At 34.5% G+C, this 26398-nt stretch overlaps 1 protein-coding gene across 6 annotated transcripts in view; it reads right to left on the reverse strand.

Annotated features, from left to right (window-relative positions):
• Positions 1-26398, reverse strand: part of PMCA (plasma membrane calcium-transporting ATPase 3) — a 379691-nt gene that overhangs the window by 96340 nt on the left and 256953 nt on the right. For all 6 annotated transcript variants that reach the window (XM_089649335.1, XM_089649332.1, XM_089649334.1 and 3 more), the window contains exon 4: positions 4964-5039. The gene's annotated coding sequence lies outside the window, so the exon portion shown is untranslated. The remainder of the gene's footprint in view (positions 1-4963; positions 5040-26398) is intronic.

A 26398-nucleotide genomic window follows, 5' to 3' on the forward strand; every position in this document is an offset into this window, starting at 1 on the left:
CGTTGTGAAACAATAGGCACTTAGGCCCAGTTCAATTCACGTATTACAAAGTCATCAAATGGTTATTCAGCACCATTTTGTTTTGTTGAGAATGTTATGTTTGAATTTCTGTAAAACAACCCGTCCTTGGTGTTCAATATGAAAATCATCGTTTCGTGAGGGCAATCTCTATTGAAAAACGCACCCAGCATCAGAAAAAATTTCCAATAATATCTTTTGTTAGGACATACTCTCTGAAGATAGCCTGTAGGTTGGTGCTTAGCTTGGGTAGGTTGGTGACACCGGCCACCCGCGCTAAGTGCCCCGTTTCGTGTTACACAGGAAGACGGCACACACACAATACATCGACCAGCCTAGAACACTTTGATATCGGAGAAGATAGAATCGAATGAAAATACATATTACTATTGCGATTGTCCGGGAGAACTGTAGCTAGAAATTATAAATAACCAGCTGACGTTTACCCGGCGTTGCACGAATTTTCTCTACTTTCTATATATACAGGGTTTTCCAATAAGAGGTGTTATTTTGAATAGCCCGCTATTTCGGTAGATGTTACTTTTGAAGCTGTCATTTTTTGACATTTGACAAGTAGAAACTACGCCATTAATAAAAATGGAACGATACACGCTTCAACAACGCATTGAAATTATTAAAATTCACTTGAGTGAATCAAATGCAAATCATCTTGAGTGATGAGGCCCATTTCCACCTCGGTGGCTTCGTCAACAAGCAAAATTGTCGCATCTGGGGCTCGGAAAACCCAAGAGTTATTGTCGAAAAGCCTCTCTATCCTCAACGTGTGACTGTTTGGTGCGGTTTATGGTCCGGCGGAGTCATTGGACCTTACTTTTTCGAAAATGATGCTGGAGCAACAGTTACGGTGAATGGATTGCGCTATCGAGAGATGATTAATGATTTTTTATGGCCGGAATTGGATGGTATTGATCTGGACAACGTTTACTTTCAACAAGACGGCGCCACACAAGCAACGAAACCATTGATCTTTTACGATTGAATATCAAAATAACATTTCTTATTGGAAAACCCTGTATATGTCCGTCACTGTCAGAAGTTTGAGATTTTTAAAATTAGTGTCAATAATCAATCAAACTAATTTATAAGACAAGGTTTTATGCATTATAATAAGCAGCAATTGTTGATTGAGGTACTAGTACATATTGAATTATTTGGCGTGTTGGAAATAAGCCGACATAGCTCAGTGGTTCACAGCACCTGACTGGACATCAGTAGGTACAGGTTCAATTCACGTTAACGGCATTTATTTTTACTCGGGAGAAATTTTTAAATTTGTATTGATATTTCAGGCGACTAATTATTGCTTATAATAACTGTTTATTCGCAAAAAGGAACAAATTACCGAGAGGAGTTAATGATGAAAAAATAGCACGTAAAATGTAAATGAGTCTATTAATAATTCGAATGCCTCATAGAGTCCATAGACGTATGTTGTGTGTATAAGGACGCTTTGTTATTGAACTGAATTTAAATAATAATTTTAGTTTGTATTAGTATTGTTACAAGGTTGTATTGGCAGTTGTAACTGGTTATGTCATCATGACCGGCCCCTGCGTCTATACCTTGACATTGAACCGGTTGTTCTGACGTCAGGGATGACGCGTCGCATAAAAAAAGAACTTACGTGAAGAAAAATTTATTATTCATACAACGTCTCAATATTGTTTTTAGCTGTCAAAAGTGAGTATTAAGGCGATGTACTGAGAAGTAACGCAAAATCATGTGTTCTTAGTTCGATAAGTCAATTAGAGTATAATTCACCTATTTGGTCCCCTTTGTATAAAGTTCACTCCAATAATATAGAAAGAGTTCAGCACAAATTTCTTAAGTACGTAAATTTTAAGCTCGGAATTCCTATTGATTACATTAATTATGTCAGTTTGATGAATCAATTGCATCTAATAACACTGTCTGACAGGAGAATTATTTCAGACCTGGTTGTGTTACACAGAGTCATTAACAACTTAATTGATAGTCCTGTCAGCCTTGCCACTATTAAACTACATGTGCCGACTAGGAATACAAGACAAAATATAACATTCTTCTGTAATACATACTCGACCAACTATCAGACACACTCACTGACCAATAGGATGCATGATCTGGGCAACAAGTATGGGGGCGCTATTGATTTATTTATTGACTCCATATATAGAATTAAGCATAATCTATACCAACACTTTGTTGAATCCTACAAATTAGAGTAGCGTTGGTAAATTAGTTTTAATGATTTGTCTTATATGTAGTGTTGTTGTAATTTATTTTTTACTTTATGTTACTCTTACGCTTTACTAATATTGCTTCATATTTTTTAATATTTTCTCATTATACTTGTAATCACAATTTTACAAGTGTGTATTTTGTACCTTCTTTAAAATGGATTACATCTATTTACTGTCAATATCTGCTGTATAGTATATATTCTCCTATGTACACTGCATCATGTATCACTTCTATGTAAAAGCCTTTTAGGCGTATTATTTATTTATATTTATATATATATATATATAAATAAATAATTTGATCGCTTAGAATAATTGGAGATGCTTTAATTATGAACTTCAAAAAGAAAATATTTTTTCAATAGAAATGTATGAACGCGTAAAGGAAACAAAATACAGTATTAAAGCTAAGATTATCTGTGACAGTTTCACTTGATTAACTTTATTGCTTTCTTATAAAATTATTTACAAAATAAATAAAAACCAGTTTTGTGCTTGAAATCGAACGTTTCTAGACTACGTTTGTCAAGCGATTTTAATGCCAATTACCTACAAAATAAGGTATACCAAGAATATACACATGTTTGGCTTGCAGCGTCCTCTTAAAAAGAATATAAATGAAGCGGATCGACAGATGTAAGAAGTCGGGGACGCCATCAATCAATTATTCAAATTATCATCAATTGAATCAAATACTTGAGCCGGATTATGTCAGGACAACAGAAGAGTACTATGTATTTATTTATTAATTTTATTTTGGCCATTTGTACATCCAAGTTTACAAATGTCTAAATTTATTATTAATAACATACATTATTATATTTTCTGTTGATCAATATGGCTCTTATAATCCAGCTTGAATATATCAATTGGTGGCAGCGCATTACATTCCTTTTTACAGTAAACTATTTTGTGTATTATTGGATTTGTCCTTTTTTGGTAGCCTAATTTCATTGCACATTTTTCTGTGAATGTCATTGCTGTATATTATTTTGTTTGACAAGTATTTTGTTAATATGTTGTTTATTATTTCATGTATAAATATCATCGCGTTCAAGGTCAGCAACTGTTTCACTGTTAGCCAATTTAGTTACTTTTTATTGCTCTATTATGTCGTTACACATAAGAAAAGAATCGATGAGCAGCAGTTAAAATTCGGAGCAATACTGGTGTTATATATATACTTTTTTTTTTAAAAGAAAGAAAAACATTCCCGGGTTACGAATAACCTGACAATATTTGAAAATCTCCTACTACCACCTCAGTAAGCTGAAAATTTTGCTTGTGTTGTGTTGGAGGACTTGGCCAGCCGAGGAATTGAACACACTACGCCTGGGTGGGACCCAAACGCGATGTCAACTCGGCCACCGACCGGTTACTATAGAGACAAGACAAGTGTGTGCCTCGGTGAATTTATTACGATCACACTCTTAGGTATTATTTGTTCAGTGTAAAGAGATGAAGTTGGACCATAACAGATAGATAAAATATATTAAATATATCCATCGGCATTCGCAGAGGTAAACAGAGGAAACGCAGAAAGTAATTTTATCGAAATCCAATACAAATAATACAAATATTTACGCAGGAAAATGGGGTGAATAGAGTGAAGCATTTATTATTTATGTGATCCTGGGCGATTTACTTTAAATGCACATGGCAAACGAAAGAATTGCAAAAGCTACAGGTATATTATTATATACTCGATATTAGCGTAGAGCAAGCTACAGGTACATTATTATATACTCGATATTAGCGTAGAGTAAGCTACAGGTACATAATTATATACTCGATATTAGCGTAGAGTAAGCTACAGGTACATTATTATATACTCGATATTAGCGTAGAGTAAGCTACAGGTACATTATTATATACTCGATATTAGCGTAGAGTAACCTACAGGTACATTATTATATACTCGATATTAGCGTGAGTAAGCTACAGGTATGATTTAAGATTTTCACGGCCAAAAGTATTTTTGTTATTTGTTTTTGGGGTATTATGCCGTGTTGCGCTAACTCCTTCTTTAGCCAACGTTTCGGACAGCATTGCAGTGTCCATCATCAGGGCAGATGTGTTATTTAATAACACGTCCGCAAGATGGAGCCAGTGGCCAGTAGTCGCCAGGGCCAGTGGTAAGGCTCTCAGAGAAACTTACTGTCCCAGATTCCAATTAGCCAGCTTCTAGTTAGGTCGACTATCGAGTCACCAATATAATACGCGGAGTATTAATAAATCGCTGATTAATATTAAAGAACCTATTATTTATAAAACTGCTTCCAAGACGAGTTGGAGACTGTTTGTGCGAACACAACAATTATATACTCGATATTAGCATAGAGTAAGCTACAGGTACATTATTGTATACTCGATATTAGCGTAGAGTAAGCTACAGGTGATATTAGTGTAGAGTAAGCTACTCACACGGTGAGTCAGTAAGTAACTCCACTAACGGGGGTTTGCTCGACGCTCACATTTTAATTATTTCTGATGAACGTATTAGTAAAATCTCAAATGTTTCTAGAGGGATCCCTGCAGATGTAAGTTATTTATATTTAAGATTAATAAAAACAGGACCTTACCATTAAAATATTTTACGTTAAACGGTTTTCTCGTGGAACGTGGGAGAGGGGATATTTTTAAAGCTATGAACTTGAAAGATGGAAGACAATTATTTAAATAAGTAAGCAGGGGACACAAACCTGTGTTCCGTGGAGCCGCCGTTAGTGTGTGAGTGCCGTGGCACTAGCTTGGCCGCGGCCCTAGCTCGAGCAAGATCTGCAAAAAAGAAAACAACACATAAGTTAATTAATTCATTGAAAAATTGTTGAGAAAAAATCGGACACGAAATGCAGTGTAATAAATTAAAGATTAATTTTATGATATTATTGTAATAATTTGTAAATTATTACAATAATATCATAAGAATCTGAATATAGTTGCAAGAATAACGCAAATAACAAGAATAATATAAGTTTTTATTTTTTTGGAATAACTTAATGAGTAAAACCACAAATTGTAATATTTTAATTATTAAAGAGAATATTAGAGATTCCTAAACAAAAATTTGAAACAGAAAAATCAGAAAAAGATATAGGGTTTACATCTAGGACTCGAACCAAGGAAGGCAAGGGTCTTGGGTTCGAGTCCTAGATGTGCACTTTCTTTTTCTGATTTGTCTGTTTCAAATTTTCGTTTAGGAATCGCTAATATTTTCTTCAATGATCAAAATGATATCAGAATTCAGAGAATAACATCGTATTATGAGAATAAATCTGAATAATATATAGTAACATTATCAAAATCACAAGAATCAAAATCGTATTATGAGAATAAATCTGAATTATATATAGTAACATTAAAATATAATCAATAATATTATAAAAGTAAGTGAACCATGTATGTGCCACTAAAACTCAGAAACGAGTCCCAGTACGATCAAGTTGGTGTGGTAGCCCTCTATCCCCCATCCATGAAGAAGGATCCCGTTTTTACCTGAAGGGCGTGCTTTTGAAGGAATAAGGGCTGGAAGTTTCGCCCTCTAGAAATTTCCAAAACTGTCCAGAACATTCGAGAGTATTCCAAAACATTCCAGAACATCCCGGAACATTCTGTAATGTTTTAGAATATTCGGGAATAGTTTGGAACGTTCGGGAACAACAAAATGACTATCAGCGTCTTTCTGTTTGTGCTCTTTGTTCTTGTAAACTATGCAACGTAGTTTAATAGGGTTTTCACTATCATTTAGAGAATTTTTTCAGGAAGGTTTAATTATATTAGTACATGGATATTATATTCATTAAAGTAGAGAAAAGACGAACAACACCGGGTACACGTCAGCTATTAAAAAATAAATACCAACCGTTCAATAATGGTGTAAAAATAAAATATTAGCATAGACATATGAATATTAGTAGACCTGCCCTAAGTGATTAAAAGCGTATTATCCCCACTCCCCATACCGGTTCCATTGAGCCGGCTGGGCTCGCATATGGCCTCAAGTGAAATTTGAAAACGTGACGTCATCATTCTTGTGCGAACTATGGTCGAGGCATCATCGGTTCATTTTACGAAATAACACTGCAAAATGTTGACTTGTGATATGAAAACTTGTAAAAATAGATGTGAAAAAGAGAATAAACCCAATTGTCGTATTACATTCCATAAGTAAGCATTATTTTACTTTATTTTAAGCTTATTCACACCGTATTATATGGATCAGTTTTAGAAACATATACTATCACATCACAATGTAGCGATTCTCAAGTGTGCTCATCGTTGTTTACTGGGGTAAGTAAATTATGAAACATTTGTAAAAGTGTCTTAACTAAATGCTCTGAAACTAACTACGACTCTGCAAACAGAAGAAATTTACTTTACCGAATTTGGACTTTAGTTAGTTAGACGCAAATTAGTTCATAACGTGGCGAGTAATTTGCGCTCCCATGTAAAAATGTCTATTCATTCAAAAGCAGATTTTACTTTTAAGAACTAAATGGTGATATTATAATGCGAGATGCCTATTTACTGTCAGATTGATTTATTGACGAATCACAGTCAGCTTAACCCCCTTCGTTCTTCAACAGTTGATTTTACCCCTCGCCATTATCTTCTCGTCTATAAATTCCTATGTCTGTGGCGTCAAGTGAAGTTAAGTTAAGTTAAATCAAGAAATTTAGTTCAAGTTCTGGAGGCTATTGCTAAATATGTCCAGAAACTTACCACTGAAATGGATATTACATAGTTCACGCGATCGCATAAGATGATGGTTGAATACTAAGACCAAACATTACCACATTAACCCACACGTAACATATAACAGCACAAAATGATTCGATATCTAAAAAACTACGAATATACATTCATTATACCTACCAATAGATATTATAATATTTACATATTATCTTTCAAAAAGACTGCCACACCCCTATCTCCGAAAATAATAATTTACTTGCGAGGGTCAATTTATTTTGCAGTCAATATTCTGAATTCAATGGACCGAGGCAATCAGTTTCTCCCATCGATATATTAACTAGAGATGTAACGAAAGTGTGATAACAGAAGCAGAAGCGGAAGCAGATGTTCTTTTATTTATTTTGCGTATTGGTATTAGAAATTCAACGAAGACGGGTAGAATATAAAATATTTAAACACTTCGTTGGATGAAGTGTACAATATATATTTTAATTTAGATATTCAAAATTTAACAGTGACAGAACAACATACCTGAACTACCAAAAGTTGCCACGAGATAGAGCAGTAATTGTCAATATATTATTAGAATAATTAAAAAGTAGTTTCCCGAAAAATTGCCAATTTTTAATGGTGTCATTATTGCAGCAAACGAAAAACTTGCCATAATTCTATTTTTGATACTGACAATTCGTGGTGGAATTCCATTATAATTTTATTTTTGACCGTAACCGCTTCTTCAAACTGGTATAAATATTTGTTAACCTATGGCTAAAATAATACATTACATTTGGGGGAGTAGCAGGGTGTGTCATACAATGGGTTTATTAAAATTATTTGGATTTTCCTATCTTCATTGTTGTGTGTTGCTTTCCAACTGAAATGTTGCGACTGTTAGAACATGTGATAAAAGTTACAATGGATATAGAACGGGAGATTAAAATATCAGTTCAGCTGGAAAGCAAGACACAACAATGAAGATTGAAGCAAGACAAAACAAGGAATAAAGATCAAAATTACAAAATTAAAAATTACCAATTTTACAAAAAACAACTTTTAAAAATTATTCTAATGATTTCGTGAAGAAATATTGACACTTGCTGCTGTCTCGTGGTAATTTTTGGTAGTTCAGGTATGTTGTTCTATTAGTATGAAGTACAGGTGGAAATGATTAGTTTTGACTAAATAAGTCAGATGTAAATAGTTTTCTTTTTATGATTGATTTATTTCGTTATTACAGGAAATAAGTGATATTTAACTAAAATTAATATTGCTGCTTTTTCGCCTGCAATTTATTTCTGTATTCTTCGTATAATATAACTTTACTGAATTACTAAATTATTAAACAACGAATCAAATCACGCAAGGCGCTGGTACATACCAGTTGACCCTTCCCCTCCAACACGCCCACGACGAAACTCATAATAGAAGGTTCTGTTTTTTATTTTTTTAAAGCGGAGACGGTTTACACATAGTTCCCGTGAGCACTTAGGCCATAGGCCCATTGTGCTACCTCCCATTTTACCTCAATCCTTTAACAACAACCCAGTCCCTTTAATAAAGTTCACCAGGGTTGTCATTGGGTATGTGGCTATGTCTTCTGGTTCTACTGTATGTCTCCCCAGGTACTGAGCCTAGTTCCCAACAGAGCGGGGCATTGGCAGCAAAGGTGAATTGGAGTCTCTTCATCCTCTTCACATTTCCTGCATCTATTGTTTTTTTTCCACTCCCAATATCTGCATGTGTCTCCTGAGATGGTAGTGTCCCATTAATAGAGGTTATGTTATACTTCTGTTATAATCTAGCAGAACTTCCGCGTTTGCGGAACCAGAAGGATATTATTACATCTCTAACATGAACTACGTTGGTCGATGGTTTCACCAGATAAAATGCTGTCACTATCAGACTGTGAGATAACCCAATCAAAGGTGAGATCGCACAACAGATAAAGAATAATACAGATTAATTTAAGGCCGATTTTGGACTAGACATATTAAGTCATTTTTTTACCATATTTCATAATAAGTGGTTATATATATTAACAAATCGGTTGCAATTTTGAAAAATAGCAATTAAAATTATTTTGCTTTAAAAAAGTATGTTATAGTAGGTATTTTAACGCTTATCTGAATTCTCCAAACATACAATTTTTTAAATGACACTTAAATATAAAGAAAAAGTTGTAGAGTTTAATGAACCGGAGTTACAGACAGACATAGGTCACAACCGAAATTAGTAATTATAGTGAAATACCTCATCTTTCATCCTATATTTGATTCACCTACTATGAAGCTTAACGGGAAACTCTGGTGTCATGAAATTCGTACATATTTTTCATACCAAAAAAGAGTCCCAACTAACTCCGTCTGGAGCCAGTAAGACTATGGCATCACCAAGCATTAGGGAGAGGAAGGAGATGAGGGAGAGGAAGGTGGGATAGTATCTGACAATTCAGATCTGGTCACAAAACTGGGCTAAAGCCATATCATGTAGACTTTCAATGTATAGTACATATTTAATTTTAAATTAATAAATTGTGAAATAGCACAAATGCATCAAATGCAATTTAATTGCGCACGCCGGGATTTAATCCCGCGACCCCCTGATTGCTAGTCGAGAGCCTTAACCCTCGACCATGCAGGCTGTGAGCTGTGGAGCTTTGCAATATCTATTTAAATCGATCTATATAGTTTGTTCCAATTTTTAAAGAATTGTTAAATTAAACTAAATAATAATAGAATTCAATCTCGGGCGAAGCCGGGCAGTAAACCTAGGATTATTTGTATAAAACACGAATTACTTCAATAAAATGAAACATTGTTTATCCCGGGAGTCTTTAAATCTATTTCCGTGCCTCAAAAGCCGACGTGCCGATTTTATTTTTTTATTTCTTTCATCAAAACAATGGCGCGATTTGAACGCTGTAAAAACAGCAAAAAAAGAATGCACGCGTAAACAAAGACAGAATGAACACACCGCTGAAGAAATACACAGAAGTGTTCAGGGGGCTTGTCCGTATCCCGAAGTAAGCTCAACATTTTCAATATCAATATTTCAAATCGACCAAACATTTTCGTTGCTTTGATGTAATTCAAATATGTATATGTCTTTAAAAAGATCGAAATCTTTTCTTGAATAGATAATCAATTTCAACGGCCTGAAGCCTCATAAAAGGTTATTATTTTTTTGGTAAACTAATGTTTAAGACAAGATTTTTTTATGCATAGCACAAAGGGTAACAATTATTTTTATAAGCAATAATTATTAGCCTGAAACACTCATCCACATTGAAAAATCTCCTGATAAAAGATACATGACGCCAGCGGGACTCTCATGTATCTTTTATCAGGAGATTTTTCAATGTGGATGAGTGTTTCAGGCTAATAATTATTGCTTATAAAAATAATTGTTACCCTTTGTGCTATGCATAAAAAAATCTTGTCTTAAACATTAGTTTACCAAAAAAATAATAATTAATATTTGACAAGTTCTAGTAATTTTCACCAAAAAAATGTAGACAATTTGTCTCGACGCCATTTAGTGAGAGAGTTAGCACTTACAATGCCTTTCTCATATAAAATAAAGTTGGTTGTTTTCAGGTGAAAAAATGTAATAAGCAGTAATTGTTGAATGAAACACTAGTATATATTGAATTATTTCGCGGATAAGAGGTAAGCCGCCATAGCTCAGTGGTCAGAGCTGTCGACCGGCAATCGAAAGGACACGGGTTCACGTCCCGTTGGCGTCATGTATCTTTTATCAGGAGATTTTTCAATGTGGATGAGTGTTTCATGCTAATAATTATTGCTTATAAAAATAACTCATAAAAGGTCTTATAACGAAAATTGGCGACAACCATTTTCTTTTTTAAAGGGTCACTTCTATGAAATTACCTATTCAGTGTGTGTAGAATGAATACACTGTTTTATATAGAGCCCGGTTAACGCGGGTAGTAAAAACGTCGTAAGCCAAAGGAAGGTAACGATAAAGGAAACGCAGACGCGGCGTTTTGCGAATTCGACGAAAGATTTATAGTCGGATGGATGGGTACCATTATAAATAGAAAATAGCATGTGTACATCACCCAGGAACCCAGCTGCTAAGAGACAGTAGTCTATTAGATGGACAATTAGAAAACAGAATGTGTTTTCATCCAGGAACCCAGCGGCTGAGAAACAGGACATTTCTAGGCGACCAAATTTTCAAACCAAAAACACATGATTTTGCATTACTACGTATGACATCGCCTTGACCGCAGAGACAATATATATTTTTATGTAATACCGCATAAGTCCAAACGGTATGGAGTCTATACAAATATTCATATCTCTAATTGGTTTTATGCTGTGATGCGAAAGGTAGCGGGGAGGGGGAGGAGATGAGAAGTGGAAGGTTGGTACATAAGTAATATTTAACATCATATGTTGTAATTTGCGTCATAGGGGTCTGAGAATAGAACATAATAACCGCGGTCATGGAAACACATGACTCATGACCTGTATGCACGTGGAAAGCAAATTTACATTCTAAGTGATTCATTATAAGCTTACATGATGCACGAATGAATTCCAAATAATTATAAGCAATAATTAGTCGTCTGAAATATCAATACAAATTGAAAATATCTCCCGAGTAAAAATAAATGCCGCCAACGGGAATTGAACCCGCACCTTCTGATATCCGGTCAGGTGTTCTGAACCACTTAGCTATGTCAGCTTATTTCCAAACCGCCAAATAATTCAATATCAAAAATTACACCTTATCATATTTTTTTCACCTGTAAACAACCAACTTTATTTTTGTTAGTGCTAAATTTTCCACTAGATGGCGTCGAGACATATTATATCTACATTTGTTGGTGAAACATTTTGACTTGTCAAATATTATTATTTTTTTAATGATAAACTAATGTTTATAAGACAAGGTTTTATGCTTAGCATAGACTACTTATTGCTTATAATTATTTGTTATCCTTTATGCTATGCATAAATAGGAGAATTATTTCAGACCTGGTTGTGTTACACAGAGTCATTAACAACTTAATTGATAGTCCTGTCATCGTTGCCACTATTAAATTACATGTGTCGACTAGGAATACAAGACAAAATATAACATTCTTCTGCAATACATACACGACCAACTATCAGACACACTCACTGACCAATAGGATGTATGACCTGGGCAACAAGTATGGGGGTTCTATTGATTTATTTATTGACTCCATTTATAGAATTAAGCATAATCTCTACCAACACTTTGTCGAATCCTAAAAAAAAGAGTAGCGTTGGTAAATTAGTTTTAATGTTTTATTATATGTAGTGTTGTTGTATTTCCTTTTTTACTATATGTTACTCTTACATTTTACTAATATTTCTTGGTATTTAGTTTTTTTTAAATTTAGTTTTCTTTTTTTTTAAATTATTTCTTAATATTTACTCATTATACCGACTTGTAATCACATTTTTACAATTGTGTATTTTGTACCTACTTTTCAAAGGATTACATCTATTTACTGTCAATATCTCCTTTATAATACATATTCTCCTATGTACACTGCATCATGTATCACTTCTATGTAAAAGCCTTTTTAAGCGTATATATATAAATACACGAATGAATTAATCGAAGTTGGGGTGTCATAGTTCCAAAGGTTTTGAGCAGATGAGACTTTGTGAAGGTTACTACAAAAAATATGTTTTTTATCATTAATAGGTATAACCTTCAAATGTTTATATTTTAATTTTGTTGTGTTACACATTACAGGAGCGCCCTTGTCTGCACGGTGCAAAGATAGGGAAACCAAATTTCCACTCGGTTGAGCAGCGTTTTGCTGCGGGTTATATGAACGAGGACAACAGATGCCGCTAGCTCGTTCCACATGCGAGTCACCTTTAAGGCCCCGTAGTAAGCGTTCAAAGATGGTTTGAAAGGGAGATATGTCAATACGAATGTTAGAGGGAGCGCGCTAATACTAAAAAAAAACGATAATAATTAAGCGACAATGATAAATCACGAAAACTGTAAAAACTGTAAAACTGTAAAAACTGTAAAACTGTAAACTGTAAATCACGACGTTTTACTCAATAAACTGGCTACAATAGGATTCTCCATAAGACTACTTACTTTTTTTGCTAGCTATCTTGCAGACAGGAAACAGTTTGTGTCTCATGGACTATTCCAATCTAACCATTTCTTTGTACGATCGGGGGTACCCCAAGGCAGTAATTTAGGCCCACTCCTCTTTTCCATATTTATAAACGATATTTCAGAAGTAATTCTGCATTCTAGGTTTCTTCTCTTTGCTGATGACTTAAAACTTTTCTTAGAAATACTAAATTTAGAAGACTGCAATCAACTCCAGTCAGACATTAATAGAATTGTTGAATGGAGTAAAATAAATCGGATTGAGTTTAATGTTTAATTTTGTCATTCACTAGGGCGAGTCATACCTGGTATTACCGGTATTCAATGGACGCCCGAAGTTTAAAACGTGTCTCGACAATGAAGGATCTTGGAATCATGTTTGATAGTAGACTGACATTTCATGCTCATATTGAGGCGGCATGTAGCACTTCACTTAGAATTCTGGGCTTTGTTCTACGCACTGCAAGGAATTTCAGAGATAACCGGGTGCTTATAGTTTTATTTAATTCCTTAGTAAGGAGTAGACTTGAAAGTGGGTCGGTGATTTGGAGTCCACACCAGGTTAAGTATTCTCTCATGTTGGAGAGAGTTCAGAAGAAATTCTTGAGATTTCTCTACATGAGGGAGTATGGCTACTACCCGTGGCTCTATCCCACTGACTTTCTTTTGGGTATGCTCGGAATGAACTATCTACGGGTCAGGAGAGATGTGCGCATTGCTACACATTTCTTTAGACTGATTCGTGGATGGTTTGAAAACTCGGTCATCATGGAGAGCATTCATTTCTATGTTCCCGATGGTTATCTACGTCACCGACAACATAGACTATTTTATCTCCCGGCCTGCAGAACTAACTTGCCAATGGTCATGCCTGTGGGGAGAGCAATCTTGCTGTTGAACAGAATAAATTCGGATATCGACATGTTTGCCATCAATGAAGCTTCCTTTAAAAGACAAGCTCTATTATCACTGATATAGTTAATATACACACTGTAAATATTAATCTTTTAATTCTTATTATAAAAATTATTTTAAAAACGCTTTGAAATGAAAAACTTTGTAATGTTTTTGAAATTAATAAACAAATTGAATTGAATTGAATAAAAATATTTAATAAAACACGACTCACGAACTATGCTTTTGTTGCATTTAAAGATACACTGTGAATTTTCCATGCCTATAACATATTAAATAACCGAACAAAACGTGTTTTTAATAATTTTCGTAGCTTACTTTGCGATTTTTTTCTATCGAGGGAATTTCATATAATTATCGTTTCGGTAGAACAAAATGTATAGATATTATCTAAAAATATATTTTTTTGAACTTGAAAACTTGAAGAGTTAACGAGAAACTTGTTATAAATCTGTAGAAATTGGGTATAGAAAAACGACCCTTTCTCATGAAGCCGACATGCACTGTGAACGGGTGATCTGGTAAGCAGGCTCTATTGAAATACATGTAGCAGCGACTCTAAGAAAGCCTACATTGCGTCTGTTAACAACGAATTGTTAATCAGACTGACTACCCTCCTTTGAACCGAATTACACAGATATGTAGAGACATAGAGATGTACAGACACAGACACAGACATAAAGATGTAGCAACAGAGATGTCGCAAGCATCGCCTTGCCTCTATTTCAGACTTGCGTTCAGACACAAAAGAATTTGCATGATAATATCCTTGCATTACCGAAATAAAATATTGTAATCTGACATCGGGATGAATCAGACAAGGTGGACCTAACGGTGGAAAAACGACGAGAGAAATTGACTCAAATGTGATACGTACAGAACAAAGAATTGATAGCATATGAACTTAACCCTTCAGGTTTTTAAATATTTTTACTAACAAGTGCCAACGACATGGCGAATTTTCTTGGAATTTCGGAATGCTTCCGAAGTATCTAAAATGTGCTACATATTAATTATTTATGAAGTTGTCGTAAAAATAAATACTATTTTAGAAACTAGATTAAATAGTCTTTGAAATATTTGCATTTAAAAAAAACATTGATCTTTCAAAAAAATAAATTTTTAATATCAAACATGAAAATGTTAACAAAAAACTTACAAGGCCATTTTGACTAGGAACGTTCATAATTTTGAAAGAATTCGATATTTATAAAACATATTCCTTTTGTGTAGGTAGGAAGTAATAAAACCGTCACTTCAATTTTTATGCCGTTTATACAATAAAAAAATATAAATAATTTTTTAAATTCAACAGTCAATGAAAAAATGCCACCAATTCGTAATCATGCACTTTGACAATTATAAAAATTTTATCCATGTAATAACGTATAAATATATGATAAAAACTTTGAAGAATAATTATTTACCTTGTAAATTATGAACATATCACATATCTACGCATTATAGAAAAAATATAAAAATACTTTTATAATGTATTGACGCCCCGGTTAGATCTGTCCTTCAGAGGCTATAATTGGATATGATGTTTGTAGATAGTAATGTCCATCCGAGGTGTGAAGGGTTAAGTACACCATTGCTCCATTACGACTAAAGCCAAATAAACGAGATGATATTTAAAATGGAAACGGAGAGTCTTATCGTTGTTTCTGTTTTAGTCTTTGTGTTACTTGCGTTGGTTCGACCGCTCGGTGGCTGAGTTGGCATCGCGTCTAGTTACCACAGGCGAGTTTAATTCCTCGGCTGGTTAAGTTCAATTTCCAATTCAACTACCTTTCAACATTACAAATCTATGATATATTATGTTCCAGAAAAACGTTAACATAAAAATATACCTTTAAAATTTATTTTTATATTTTTCAAATGAATATCAAATATTGTTGTTTACCTCGGTTACTGGGGTCCTCAAATATATATATATATTTTTAAATCCTATTTATTTACCTAAATATCCTATGGCTTACTGGCAGTTTATTTATTGCGTTATCTGATATACTCTTCTTAAAACATTTATATGTTTTGGGATCAAAGCTAATTCTTTTCTATCTGATATTACAAACAATAATCAGAGAGCAAATGCAAAGCATATGCCTTAACTAGCGTTGCTAAGCAACCTATAATATAATATTATTATTATTATAAGGTGAGAACCTCAAGGTCGGGGGGCAGATTATTCCAACCTCCTGCAAGTTCATATGTCAGAGCCCATTGTCAGAGATGTGCAAAATGGGTATCCAAAACCATTTGAAATGCAAAATGGAAATGGGTCAAAACTTTTCCATTTGAAAATGCAAAATGGTTTTTAGAAAAGCATTTCAAATGCAAAATGCAAAATACCTATTTTCAAAATGCATTGAAAATGCAAAATGGTTTCTCAGGTCAAACAATCAAAATAATTATAGAATTTTCAAACAATTTTGTCTTTTAATAATGGACATCAATGTAGAACAAACATATTACATGATGGTAAATCCAAAAACACCACTACAGATTATGAAACCACAAAAAATTTGCGCGGGACTAATGTTGCCAACTGCTATCTAACATTTAATATTACAGCGTCATGGCCCCATGTTCAGTATTTGAATCAGTATTTTTTGTAATGGTATCACTCAATTGCCAGGACTCCTACCAGGGAGCAACTTGACAAATGTAAATTATCTCTCATAGCGAGGTTGAGGACCGACTGATATTTGGGGCTTATGAAAAAAAGATGAGTGGAGATAGTAGGAAGAATGTTGCAAAAAAGCATTTAAAATGGAAAATGCATTGAGAAAAGCATTTAAAATGCAAAATGGTTTTTAGAAAAGCATTTAAAATTTTGCATTTCCATTTGAAATGGATTTATTTGAAATAAAGCACATCTCTGCCCATTGTTAATCAAAATAAAAAGTCCAATTGTTTTGTTGAAGCCGGAGTTTTATTGAATATGATAAAACCCCGGAGACCAAACACTAACGAAATTGTTTCAGTAATTGGTCAACCTCGTGTTAGCTATATCGCTGCCAAATCTCAGCTACAAACGCGTGTGAATTTTTCCCCCAGCGCTGCCAATTAATTACTGGGATCTGACGTTGGCAACGCCTGGCGTGACGTCATCACGCTGCGGTATTGAATATTGAACGAACATAAGATATAAGACAAATTCGCGTGCTTATAGTATACAAATTACATTAAAATAAAATAAACATATTTGCAAGTGACTAAACGACAAGCTATAATAATTATTTTATTTATTTACGTCTATTCCTGAATACACAATTTACAAATGATAACAGTGGTTTATATTGTAGTACATAATAAAGGTACAAAAAATAAAGAAAATAGGTTGATGAGGAAAAACTGTGTGTGGGTGATATTGTATGTTACGTGAACACCTCACTAAGAGAACCTGTGCTGAGGTGTTAACGTGATTGTAATTAAGTGTGACAGGTATTTATGTGTTGTAGTAGAAAGTTAGTTTTATTTTTTTTTTCACGGACATATATTCAAACACATTTCTATGTGAGTGTATGTATTGTTGGATAATTCTTGAAAAACGTGTATAAGTATTTAATTTTACTTATTATATTTTGGTTATGTTTGGTTTGGAATTATAAACTTTTGAAAAAACTGAATATCTTGATTTTTTATCCATATATGTTTTTTGAGAAAATTTGTAGATGTATTTACAGTCAGTAATTGTTTCATAGTAATGGGCATACTGTTAAAAAGTTTGGTTGGGTAGTACTGAAAGTGTCTTTGTCCGTGTTTGGTGTGTGTTATCGGAATGTTCAGTGTTTTATTTGTTGAGGACCTGGTTTTTATTATGGCTTTTGCTTGATTTGTAATATGAAGATTATTATGGATGAGGTGTAGGAGAGCAGTTTTGGCGTAAAGTTGTCTTATTGACATGACGTCTAGTGTTTTGAAGATTTTGGTTGAATCTGTGTAGAATGGTACTTGCAGTATGAGTTTTATTATTGCCCTTTGAATAATAATAATATAAAGAAATATTGATTACTTGACAAGCGAATAACATATATATTAGTATGCTAGGAGCATTTTTTAAGGTTCAAAATACCATTAAATCGGTGAGCTACTAGCAGATTCATGGAGGATGTCTTGGGCACGCTAAGGGTTAAGCGTGATTTATATGAGCCTGTAAGCATGATTTATACGTGTGCAAACTACACGAAAAACTACAGAACTGACCTTGTGTAACCATGCCGTAAATCACAATTTTTAGTATTTTTGTCTAGGAGTACGATCTAAAAAAAAATATGACGTTTTGCTGTGAGTTTCTATGCTAACACAACTATTTCTGATTGCAATTGTATTTCTAACAAGAGCCGTAACTCTTTGAAGTTAGAATATAACAACTAGACAATTGAATTGAATGAATTAAAACATTACCAAAGTTACATATAAATTATACAACAAACAAAGAGTACAAGACGAGGATAGATGAATCATTCTCCCGAATATATTCACGTACGTTATCATGTTACACATTTACTATATTATTAGCATAAGTGGCTTTAAGTAGTGGGATTTGACTAGTGACGCGTTGTTTCACAGAATTTGAACAATTCATCGAATTTCAAAGTTGATTTTCAAGTTCTGTGAAGTTTCTATTCAAGTACTGTTATTATTTCAGTTCTGTGATACAACTGGCCAGTAATGATATAATAACAGAACTTGAATAAAATCTTCACAGATCGTGAAAATCAACTTTGAAATTTGATGAATTGGTCAAATTCTGTGAACAAGTTAAAAGTTTCCATTGAAAATCATAAAATTTTTCTAAGTAATCAATATTTTGTACTCCTCAGAAGTGATTTTTTGACCGCAAAATACTTATTATTTCAAAAAGTTTTAAAAATTTTCAAATTAAATTTTACCGCCGCCCTGGGAACCATTTATTGGATAACCAACACCTCTGCCATAGGTCAACCCAAGTGTTTTGCTACGTTTGGTGACTAAGCAGGGGTGCCCGCGTTCATCGAGTGAGGTGTATTCAGATGCGCCTGCCCACCAGCTGCGTAGCGCTTCAGATCGGGACAGATTGGTTTGGGGAGACCCTTTGATCTCTCGAACTGGTCTCTCGACCCATCGTCTTGAGTCGCAGCAGGAGGAATAATTTCATACATTTTTCACTCCTGATCCCTAGATTCCTACCCACCCTTTATACATTTTTCCTCTCCAGCTGACCCCAAAGAAGCCAAGAGGGAAATTAGTTTCCTCAGGACCTCCTGTGTGGAGTCAATGTAAAAAAACGATGTATGAATGTGAATGAGGAAAGAAGTGTGTGCCAAGACCGAGTTGTTTGGCGGTCCGTCTTCTCTGCCTACCCCTGCGGAGAAACGGCGCACAGTGGGCTGAAAATCGCCTTTCATAGACATAGAGACTTGAATTTTCAAGGGTATTTAAAAGAAATAAAATAAGGTCAAAAAATACAAATAAATAGTAGCATATCTGTGTGTAAGGATATAATGGCCAACCTTATGATTCCAGAGATAGCCTCATTTTTAATGTCAGTGCCGTACAATTTTTTCTTAAAAAAATTAAACTCCTTCATTTGTACACGCAATTGCTTCATACGAAATTTTATAGCATAGTAGTGATCAGCAGAATCCATTTCTAGCCAAAAAAAATACCCTTGAAAATTCAAGTCTATATGTCTATGAAAGGTGATTTTCAGCCCACTGTGCGGCGTGATGGTTTGTAAGTTAGTTGCATCATCTCGGAGTGCCGATCGTGTCTATGACGTCATCGGGTGACCGTTGCCAGTCACCGCCGATACAATCGGTGACCGACTAAGCACTAAGCACCACTGACATACTTCACCTTTAAGTTTCACCGCTTTTTGCAATAAACAAGATACAACATCGTATTATAACGCGCTTGAATGGTTATCTAGTACAGGGTTTTCCAATAAGAGGTGTTATTTTGAATAGTCCGCTATTTCGGTAGATGTTACTTATGAAGCTGTAATTTTTTGACATTTGACAAGTAGAAACTACGCCATTAATAAAAATGGAACGTTGCACGCTTCAACTGATGGGTCGCATCTTGAGAGATGAGACCCATTTCCACCTCGGTGGCTTCGTCAACAAGCAAAATTGTCGCATCTGGGGCTCGGAAAACCCAAGAGTTATTGTTGAAAAGCCTCTCTATTCTCAAAGTGTGACTGTTTGGGTTTATGGTCCAGCGGAGTCATTGTATCTTACTTTTTCGAAATGAGGCTAGAGCAACAGTTACGGTGAATGGATTGCGCTATCGAGAGGTGATTAATATTTTTATGGCCGGAATTGGATGGTATTGATCTGGACAACGTTTACTTTCAACAAGACGGCGCTACGTGCCACACAAGCAACGAAACCATTGATCTTTTACGATTGAATATCAAAATAACACCTCTTATTGGAAAACCCTGTATGTTTCTCGTTTTCAGAAGTTGAGCCAATTTTCTGTAATTCTACATTTAACAGAGCACCGGATTTTTAGAATATTTATCATGCTTAGTGTACACTTAAACACAAATAGTAATGTACACACGCGAATATCCCCCGGCCATAGACATTCAAATTAATAGACTTGACCTAACATGAAATCTGGGTATCATTTCGACGAGTTGGAGGCAAACCACGTGACCAATTTTTGGCATCAGGAGGGCTCGAGAATGCTTTTAATAAACTATATCAGTCAGTCGTACGTTGACCACAGAAGAGCGCACATTGAAATAACCAGACCATGCGTAGAAAAGTTAAGTTCACTAGAGTAAGGCAAACGTTTGCAGCGCTGTCTATTGTGGAATTTTTCCTGCGCAGGAGCTGAATGTTCGTTTTTAAACGAACCGCCTGGCGTAACGACATTGAATGAGGTGAGTAAATTATAACACAACTGTAAAACTTAGTAACTAACTGTTACCCGATTTGGGATACGTAGTTAAGTTTTTTGTACGCAGATTGCACGCCATTTTAAAAAGGACTAGTAATTCGTAAGCTGGTTTTATTTTCGAGGACCGAATGGTGATATTACAATGCGAGTTGCTTGTATACTGTCAGATTAATTTATTGATACATCACAGAAAGTGGGACTGTCACGCAGCCTCCCGCGCTTCTCGTATGTTGGTTTGTTCCCCATTCCCTGATTGCATCGTCTATTAAGAGGAAGCTACAAGCCAAAAATATGTATATTCTTGGTATCCTTTATATTGTAGGTAATAGGCATTAAAATCGCTTGACAAACGGAGTCTAGAAACGTTTGATTTCAAGCACAAAACTGTTTTTTATTAATTTTATAAATAAGTTTTTAAGATAGCAAAAAAGTTAATCAAGTGAAACTGTCAGCGCCCTTGAGGTGTTTTTGCACAAAAACGGCGCTATAAAAGTCATCCATGTATTATTATTATTATTATAACCTTAGCTATAATACTGTATTTTTTAAAGTTGTTTCCTTTATGCGTTCATACATTTCTATTTAAAAAATATTTTTTTTAGTAGTTTGCATTTATATTTTTTATTGAGTAATTTATTTTTTTATTTGTATTCTAATCAAGGGAAACGATAGGGAAACCTTCAATGTTTCTAAAGCATATTTTTGGTATTCATAATGTACACCAATTCGTTATAAAGATCAATCAAAATAGTGTTGTGGCATTAAGCTTCGCCTTAAAAGCTTGCATTATTTCCGAATCTCCTCGTTTTTAACAAGATCATTAAAAGTTTTACCACACATACACCTCAGAGATCTCATCTTATCTCAATCTTATAACATAAGTCAAACACCTGTGTACACATTTTAATGTTGAGCGCGCGTTTGGCGTGATGACACAACCTATTCAAGCCCAACACGTATTGACAATCCGACGTGACATGAAGCACAGATCGCAATGGATGGGGTGCTGTGCTGAGATGTACGGATGCTGTTTGGACGAGATCCAAGTCGATTGCATTGCCCAGGCCGTATTATTTATGAGTACAACATTTCACATCCAATTCTTTGACCTGACCTGGCAATTATTATTATTGGCCTTATCGAAGCAGGTTACCTACGCGAAGTATTTTGATAATTTATTAAAAATCTATTCAAATAATCCGGTAAAAAACGGGATTGCACGTCATTTCATGATAAACTTTTAGTAAATTCCTAACATACGAATTCGGAACACGAGTTCATGCACCTGTATTCTTAAAAATATGTTATTAAAAATTGAGGAAATGAACATTATGAATTTTATGAACACGTGTTTCAATAGCGTGAAAAGACGTTCGTATTTTACTAAAATTTTATTAGAAAACTTATCAATTCATTCATTAAGGCGATGCACTACGTAGTAATGTAAAATCATGTGTTGTTGGTTTGAAAATTTAGTCGCCTAGAAATGTTTCACATACTTTAATTAAATACTGCGAGTAGAATACATCTTGGCCTTTGAAATAATCGAGTATTTTTTAGATAAGTCTTTTTACAAGCCCAGAAAAAAATAATGTATAAAGCTTATGAAAACTGCTTTAAAGTTCAAAATCTCCTACTTACGAACCCGTTTTCGGTTATGATTTTATTGTAATTTATTATTGTGTTTGATTGGCAAATTAAGTTATTTATAAAATAATGGGAAAAAAATACATACTTATATCTGAACATCCACAAAATAAAATAAAGGCACTTTTTGGCCATGTTTTTTTCTTGCATAAATCAAAGCAGGCGGATGGTGTTAAACGGGAATTTAAACCTTATCGCCATCTACGTAAGGGGTGTTATTGATAGCGGCTGGAATTAAAATATTACACGACGTAGTGCATCGCCTTAAGGTCCTGCAATCATATTTTTAAATGGCTTTTGAATAATTTGAAGAGATTCTTAATAAATCGGTAATATTCAATACGACTAATTTTATCCGTGTACCCTCATACTCAAATAACAAAAATTAACCGGATTTTTTTTTTACTATGATAAATATATTTATATACTAGCACTCCATTGTTGACTCCTAACTTCGCTTCTTTGGACAATTTTTTTGTTGGCGCCTACTGCATTCAGTCCTCCATTAATATTGTATGTATTGCAAGTATATTGTATCACTTCCTGATTCTTACTCAATCATCGTCGTCATAATAATATCAAAATATGTTAAAAATTATGGCATCTGACAATAGTGTAAACAGAAGAGATTCATTCAGATTACACGAAATTAGTAATAGGTACGCAGATGTAGCGGATCTGTTTAACTGCACAGAAGCTAGGTACAAAAGGCTTTAATATCATATCTTTTAAATCATGACCAATACAATGCAAGTCTACTAATACTTACGAAAAAAGTCAAATAAATATGTGTTTAAAATGAACTGCCTGGGGCAACTGAGGAAACTTGGGTCAATGATATTAGTCAATACGGTAAACCAACAGCTTGATTGGCACTTAACTACTTTCAACCAAAACCTGAATATAAATGCATACATTTTAGCTATTGTAATATATTATATCATGTATATATACTATCATATATTTCAATCAATACTAATCTAACCTAGTCTACCTGTAAGTTTTGCATGTAGGTACTTGTATCTCTAACTTTTTATATCCATCTAGAGTTTCTGTTAATTGTATATTTTCTGATGTCACTGTTTATAATTTACTGTATATGGTATATTTTATACCGTTGATATTAAAATAAATAAATATTTTTTTTATAATCTTCAATGGATTCCGAGCGCCATGCAAAATGAATTATCATTTATATTGCTAAATTATAAATTGATCCGCTCTATTATATCTAGGTTCGTGCGTAAGCAGCAAGATAAAACCGGTCGAATTGGGATTCGAACCGGTGAACGGCGGTCTCAAACCAAAATAGCTACTACATATGCCGAAACCCACCGAGCCACAGAACGAGCAGGTCTGCTTGCAAACACAGCGAAATCATTCAAATCTGCTAATCAAAAACTTACAGAATCGTGAAAGCTCGGAAATGAAGGTACTGGGTGGTTAAAAAATACATATATTAAAATAATAATTTCGGTGGTGATTATCTGTATGTGTGCGTCAGTGGCGGTCGGTGATTTTTTGTAGAAGGGATGCTGGACATCAAATGTTTATACTCGTACTTACTACGTACTTGATATCAAATATGCACATCTAGACGCTAGCCCACGAACAAGATACAATTAGGTATCGTCTAAAATGATCTCCATAAATCCATTGAGCTCCATAACTCAATATTTTCAGTATCCAGAATAAGTTTTTCTTCCGCAAATGACCGAGACACAAAACTTTTTTGCATTAATGATTCAATTATACAAACACACAATTCACTATTATCATTTAGAACACGTTGGCGAAATATCCATCTTATTTTGGGTATTCATTTTTATTTATTTAAATTATGATTAAATAGTAAATCGCAGGTTAATAATATTCTATAAGAATTCGACTTCAGTCGAAGTTCAAGCTCAACGCAAACTGTCAAAGCAGCGGGCGCATACAATCCAATGGATTAGTAATAGAGTATACGATTCCGTGCATTATACATATGAGCATTAAAGACGGGTTTTGTATGTTGGATGCTGTCATTAATATCGTATAAAGTTGACGAAGATATTGGCTTGCGGGTCTCAGTGCGCATGCGCGGAAAGAAGGTACGTTCTAGCTTTCTTGGATACGGTTTACAGATCGCTTCCACACCACATTGTGTTTTACGCGTTTCACAGTATTTGAGAATTAATGTGTATTTAGACTCGCCCGCGCTGTTTGTATCGTGTCGTTCGTTGGGTTCGTTGTGCGTACACAGAAACGGGACGATAATATGCACGATGTCTTATAATAATAATATTTGTATGATTTTTTTACAGTGCCGTTTTTGTAAAAAAAAAATCAAATTAAGGTAATTATTTAAATTGCAGTATTGCTGTTTACGTCCAAATCTTTTCACTCCAAAATGCAAGGGATGCGGAGCATCCACATTATTCCACATCATGTATGGACGGACCGCGCCTGGTTACGTATGTAACTCTGGTTCAATGATCTCTAGAAGTGGAATTTGCTGTGATTTTAAATTGGAACTGATTGTGGGAACGATTTAGACGAGCTATAAAGTACACGGGTACCAAAATTATTTAATAAATTAATAATACCATTATTGAAAAGTGTATTACTTTTGTTTAATTTTTTTACAGATGTCGTAATTTTTCAAGTTTACTAAAGGCGTTCATTCGAAAGGTAAATTTTTGATCGTCTCTAATCAAACATCGTCATCCGATCGAACTGAAACTCAGCAGATTGACTCGTTGTTAACGACAATGCACCCTTTCACTTTTGGTGGCACTAATAATCACGCACACACACGCGTGTTTCTCAAAAATTGGCTACCAACCGGCCCATGAGGAATTTTCTTACAGGTTGTTTTTTTTTAATAAATGGTTTTAAAAGTTGTTTTAAACCACCCGGTAGTATATAATTCGCACATGTTCATTAGCAATAAATACATCAAGCGCTCATTGTGTTTACGTACACACGGTACATACGGAATAACACGGCGAACGCCTGTTGTAGCGAATATACGCAAAATCAGTAAATAAAGACCAGTTACCTAATGATTTCAACGTAAACATTAAACAACATAGTGGCAGAGAAAATCGATATACTCCCTGGCCACAGCGAGCCGCAGGCCTGGTATATCAGTGCGTCCTTATCCTCGCTATTTACGACATTCCTCGCTCAAATCTAAACGGGCTAAATCGCCCTCTCAATCCTCGATAAGCCGCAAAAGTACCTATGTTTTTAGGGTTCCATGATAACTCAACACAGTGACTATTCAACACACCTTTAAAAAGTGATATAGAGTAAGTCATTAAAAACGATGAATTTTTTTTTTTATTTAAACCACAGCTAACCTAACCTACTTAACCCAGTTAATGAAGTTTTTGTTTAATCGCTTTCCATAACTTTATATAACTTTTTAAAGATGTGATGAATTATCATTTTGATTATTTCTCCGGTCACCGTTTATGGGCACCGAGGCGTCAGCAGTGACACAAGTCAAATTTGACATTTACGTAAATAATTGCATACTTTCATCTCACCGAAATTGATAAGTAAATTGCCTAATTTTATCAGTGTGGACCTCGTTGATTTATCGAACAATAAGGAATGTCGATGATGTTAATTGATAATCAATCGTTATTTGGGAGGCGGGTATGCGTACCGCCGCCCCGGGAACCATTTATTAGATAACCTACAATTCTGCCATCGGTCACCCCAAGTGTTCGCTACGTTTGGTGACTTAGCAGTGGTGCTCTAGCTGCCGACAAAAAAGGAAAAAGTGTTTTTTTTTAAATGAAAAAAAAAGTTTTTTGGTGCTCTCTATGTGATGTAGAATCACCAGT

The sequence above is a fragment of the Hesperophylax consimilis genome, chromosome 29, assembly GCF_061612785.1.
Source record: "Hesperophylax consimilis isolate HC1 chromosome 29, BYU_Hcon_1.0, whole genome shotgun sequence".
NCBI lineage: Eukaryota > Metazoa > Arthropoda > Insecta > Trichoptera > Limnephilidae > Hesperophylax > Hesperophylax consimilis.